The sequence below is a fragment of the Rhinatrema bivittatum genome, chromosome 10 (assembly GCF_901001135.1).
Source record: "Rhinatrema bivittatum chromosome 10, aRhiBiv1.1, whole genome shotgun sequence".
NCBI classification, from domain to species: Eukaryota; Metazoa; Chordata; class Amphibia; order Gymnophiona; family Rhinatrematidae; genus Rhinatrema; species Rhinatrema bivittatum.
This window is the reverse complement of record NC_042624.1, coordinates 64,145,928-64,151,927: the sequence shown is the minus strand read 5'-3', so window position 1 is coordinate 64,151,927 and position 6,000 is coordinate 64,145,928.

Below are 6,000 nucleotides of genomic sequence, written 5' to 3'. Positions count from 1 at the left end.
CTGCTTGGGCTCCAGGACTCAGAAAGGAAGGAAGTGGGTAGACACTACCCTTGAGGACATCCCAACTACTTCCATGCATGCCATGAAACACAGGGAAGAACTCATCCCCTGGAGCGGAGAAGAGCTGCAACTAAAGCAGAAAGCTTTCAGCAGCTGGATGAGAAGGCTATCAGTATTTCTAACTGTAACTGTTCCAGTAACAGCAGCCTGTCGAAATAGGCATGGGGCGAGAGGTGACATGAAGAAGAGCGCAGAAATCCGACTTAGACAATACAGAGCCAGAGGATGGTACGACAACACAAATATGTATTTAAAAAAAAAAATGTACATGTCTCTCTGTGGGTGAGTCAAGGCTGGTGCTACCTCTCTGCACCCTGTTTTCTCACCTTTTTAGTTGGTCTGTGTCTGGAAAATAAATAAAAAGACTGATTGGTCTCATATGCACTGGTTCTAACTATACCAGTATGACTTTTGCATTGAAACATAATCGCCAATTCTTGCACTAAGTTGTCAACACTTTAAAAGTAAATACTGTAGAATGCAAAATGGGAATGTAATAATACATTTAGCACATTTGGCTGTGCTGCCTGCATCCAATCGTAACATATTACTTCAAAATATATTTATTGTCTCCTCTAATGCAGCTTTGTAACAGCACTTGTTGGGCAGACTGAATGGACCATTTAGCCTTTTTCTGCCATCATTACTTTGCTATTACTAAGAAAAGCAGAATGGTGTAATATACTTAAAATGCAATTACAATAATTTTGTATTCTACAGTATGCTAACGAAAAGGGTCAGTTTATGTAGCTCGACGAGCACTTAAGTTATAGTGCTTAATTTATGACCACCCATTGAAGCTAGTTGGACAAGCTAGTGCTATGGGATATACCAGTTGCTGCTAGTGCCGCACTATATTTTTTTAAATATTTATTAATATATTATATTGTTTGTGTTTGTTATATTTAACTTGATACTAAGGGAAGGCAGAGTGCAGACATTTTTAAGTTCTGTAAAACTGTTGAATATTTTGAAAAATTACTGTGTGTCATGAACTTATGAGATTGGAAAATATTTCCAGAAAATCTGTTGTTACAGATAACTGCTGTATATGATATGCCAATTGGACCATGAACAAAATGACAATCGACCCATTCTGCCTGTGATTCAATGTCCCATCTCTTGTTACATGTAAGGTAGATTTCCTGGCTCCCAGTGCCTGGCACCAATGTCAGAGTGCAGGGGCCACGGTGCAAGGAAGCATAGGTTACACAGGCCTCTAAGCCTTTGTCAACATTAGCTACAGAGGAACATCAAACTCAGTAACACTCAAAACACCAAAATATTCTGCTTAGCTAAAACTCAAACCCATATACGTTAGTTCTAGTCTAGTGGCTTCTCCAGTTGGCAGAGCAAGTTCCCTTTCCCTAACTTAGCATTAGTATAGTAAGAGTTTGGACATTTGGTGCCTGCTTTACCCTTAACTACTGACCAAGAGAAGTTATTTATTGACAGAGGACAGATGGGGACCAGCGATGTTGCTCTGGACTTCATTTTTTTCCCCCTGTTCTCTCATTTTTGTTCTTCTGATCAGGAGATTAGAGAGTCTCTTAAAGAACTGACAATAGGAGTCTATGGCTCTCCAAGAGATTCTGGGGTTGAGAGGTATCCTGAATGGGGCGAACGGGGATGCATGTGAAGGGGGGAGGGGGGTGGGGTTGTAATATTTATTTGTTGGCAACTGGAATCTGTTCCTTTCAAAGTAAAGGGGCATTAAGTTTATTAGAAAATAAATTGTATTTATTTTCATCTGCCTAACAAGATGTTAATTTGTTTGAAAAGTAAATAAATTAAAAATCTAAAAAAGCATTGTGTTAGGATCCTGTGTGCTTGTTTATTCTCTCTTTTTAAACTATGACTGTGTTGCCCCTTGGTTCTCTGTCTTTTTCATCATCATTGCATCACTGAAGCCCCCTCACTATGGCAAACAATGAAATATGATGCCACATGCAGATAACTCATACCTATATTTTCCACAATATACAACTGGTGGCTGTTTCCACGTGCGAGTAAAAGTGTATTAGTGCCCTTGGCATATTCAGAAGTCACAAAATGATGTACAGCATTTTGCCCTTGATCATTATTTCACAACTGAAGTGACCTTCTAAAAGGAGTGGGCACTGATGACTCTTACTGGAAAAAGTGTAGAACCGTTACCGGATTTACCATTCCTGTTGCATGTTTGTAGCAGGCTGCCCGTAAGCCCCAATGTCGTAGTCAAAACTTACCATAAATTTTAGGACCTATCAGATGTTAGTGCCAACACGCAAGTTCCCCAGGCCTTAACACACACTGTGTCAGCATTAATGCAGCTGTGTTAAATTAACCTCCATTCCTACACTGATGAGATGCAAATGTGTGCTCCCTGACTCAAGGCACTCAGGCCGGCGCTAGATTTTTTGCTGCCCTGTGTGAACAATTACTGGCTGGCACCCTGCCCTGGTTTGTTTTTTTTAACACTTAATTTTTATTGTTAGCCAATAACACACAGTGCAAACAAATATAACAAGCAAGAGAAAACATTACATTTTTAACTATTTATTTATTGAAACTTATATCCTGCCAATTCCAAACTATCAGCTCTCTATAGGAAACCAGATTTAAAGAAACAATCATCCTACATCCTAAGAGAGTGCAGGGGCTTATTTGGGAATACTAGGGGTCAAATTGCCACCTATACTCCTGGTATTTTTTCCTGAACAGGGAGAGTCCGTCTTTCTAGGCCTTCCAGCAAAAAAACAAAAAGCAAAACACTGCATAGAAAACTTCTCAAAACAAAAAATCTTTTCACTGGTTAACTCGGTGTAGCCACATTTTCTTGGCTCTGATAGCATCCCTACAGAACGAAAAGTCAAAAAATCTAAAAGCCACATCCTATAGACTCTCACAGGGCTATTCTTCTGGGTGCTGTCCCTTATGTGCTCTTCTTGTCACTTCACACACAGATCCACAGCTTTCCTCTTTCTCACACATACAGATGCACATTCTCTCTCTGAATCCGACACACACACAGATTTTGTTTCTCATTCAAACACAGTTGCAGTCTCACTCACACACGAGAAGTGTAGTAAACTTCTTCTGCTTAACATGGGCATATTAACAGCAAGCAGGCAACCACACCTCCGCAGATATCGCCTATAAAAGTGTGCACAGGTACGTTGCATGCCTTTACTTTGCTCTGGAGCGTTTAATGGTTGCATAGATGTGGGAGGCTTCCAGTCACACAGTATGAGGAGCAGAAATCCGGAGACATGGCCCATGGAGGAAGACGAGGGGCTTGCCGCCTGGAGGCTGCATGAGGACTTGCAGGCAGCTGCATTTTCATACTCACACGACGCTACTGAACCTTACTCAGGAGGCAGTGGAAAGGCGGCAGCAGCTGAGCTCAACGGCTATCATGGCCTTTTAGGAAGACCTCCAAAATAGCTAAGGACCTTCTTTTTCAGGTTTCATTTTATTTTGCCTGGGAATTTATAAGTGAATTATTTGTTTCCCTAGTAATTTTCTCCCATTTTTATTCATTATAATAAACACTGAGAAATTTCCAGGAAAAATGAAACAAAAACTGAAAAAGAAGTTCCCTAAAAATAGCTAGTGGGGTGGGTGGACCTATAGAGGGCCTATTTGCTAATGTGCGTTGGCCAGTGAGAAGGTGTGATTTACTAAAAGGAGGTAAAGCTCTTAGTAAATCCTGCATCACTGTGGCCAGTAACGAAAGTACATTACCGACAGCGCTGACAGATTGTGTAGCCGGATCCTCCAGTCCGCCACTAAATATCCCTAGATCCACTTCCTTTGCCTAAACAAATCTTGAGCTATCCATCCCCTCTCGCCCTCCTCCCACTGAGGAGAGCCTGAACTGGTTACTCAGGCCCTTTATAACCAGCCATTTTGTGGTTTAAGGTGTGACTAGTTTCTTTTTAGAGCAGTCACTAGAGAAGCAAGATGTAGGATTTTTTCCTCCTGCCTCATCAGGTTTCTCCCCTTTTTTCTGTAGGGAATTAGCTTCTGTGCACAACCTGCCAGAGGATCCCTAAGTATTCAACCTGCCAGAGGATCCCTAAGTATTTTGCCAGATTTCAGATTGGGACATAAGGGCTCTCAAGCCAGAGTACTGAAGATCCATGAGCACCACTCTACTTCCTAGGTGGGCAAGACCATTGACAGATCTTTTTCAGTGAGAGTTTTGATGGCTGAAATGTATCCTGTTTTCAAGAAGAGGTTTTGAAGAGGTTTTAAGCCATTTCTCTTCACTGAGAGACGTGGTCGGCGCGTCATCAGGGGGCATGTCGGGGGGCGTGATGCGGTTGGCGTGTCATCCGGGGGCGGTGCCGCGGGCGTGGTTTTGGCCCGGGGGCGTTCCAGGGGCGTGGCTGCGGCCTCCGGACCAGCCCCCGGACCGGAACATGGCACGCGGCAAAGTTACGCCTGCTCATGCGACAAAGGTAGGGGGGGGGGGTTTAGATAGGGCCGGGGGAGGGGGGGTGGGTTAGGTAGGGGAAGGGAGGGGAAGGTGGGGGGAGGCGGAGGGAACGGGCAGCGCGCGCAGGGCTTGGCGTGCGCAAGTTGCACAAATGTGCACCCCCTTGCGCGTGCTGACCCCAGATTTTATAAGATACGCGCGTATCTTATAAAATCCGGCATACTTTTGTTTGCGCCTGGTGCGCGAACAAAAGTACGCGCACGCACTATGTTTTAAAATGTACCCCAGTGAGCATAGTTAGCAAACAGACCCATAAGTCAGACAAATCAACATTTCAAAGCCAACTTACAGTTCTATGCAATTTTAACAAAATAATATTAGAAAATACATTTTCAAACCAGCAAACAGAAAAATGTAATAATTTATCCCTTAGCTTAAAACACAGATTCAGTAAGCCAGTGAGTCAAGCACCTAACTTTACCTGAATACTCAGCAGGCGTTATGTGCAGAACTCTGCCAGTGGATATTTCCAGATAAAGCTGTGCGCAAAACTATCTTAGTAACGTTCAGATTGCTATTTTTCTGCCTAGGTTTACTCACATTACTGAGGATGGAATTGGGGAGGGGCTTGCACTGATGCACTCATATCTGAATTTTCAAAAGCATGCACATATTTTATTCTCAGAAAAAGTCCCCGCACTTATGCATGCATTTTCACTTTGAAAACTGGAGCACAGGTAAAACGTACCCACAGGCTTCCTACCAGTGCAAGCAGTTACCCCCATAATTAGTTTGCTACATACTGCGTTAACGTGGCAATCAATGCACACATTAAAATCGTCATGTTAACATGTATGTTAGATACTCATTTTAATGTGATTTAGTATATAGATCCTTTAGTTTGCTTAAGCTTATCTAGGTCTTTGTTAAATGGCACTGTTTGCTTAATTTGCTTAAGCTTGTCTTGATTTTTGAGATTTCTTGCTACAAGAGTTTACCGCTCTGTCACAGTCCTGTTTGCACTTTGGAAGCTGTTGGCTAATTTTCTATCATTAGAGTCTGTTGCTGGGCAGATATGTTTGCAGTTCATCTGTAGGTTCTTGCTGATAACGCAGAGCAGATTATCCAAACCCTTTTGCTTGTAGCAAAGGGTTCAGATTCTTAAAGGGAGCCAGTCCTCTGACTATAGCCAGCAGAAGCATTTTTAAATTGTTTCCTTCTTTATACTCAGAGCCCCCAGTTTCCTATGGCAATTTTTTCAACATTCTGCAGCAAGAGTCTGCAAAAACTGTGGCAGATTTTTGAAAATTCTGCAGGAATTATGTGGCAAATTTGCATAATTTTGCATAATAATTCACACCGCCGACTATGCAAAGTAAATTTTTTTTATTGACAACTTTAATTTGTTTGAAACAATATTTAAACTAGATACCAATAAAAAGTATACCAAGCACAAAAATCAACAATTTATCAAGTTAAGACAAATAGGTTACACACTTCTAAGTGTGAAATGTCAC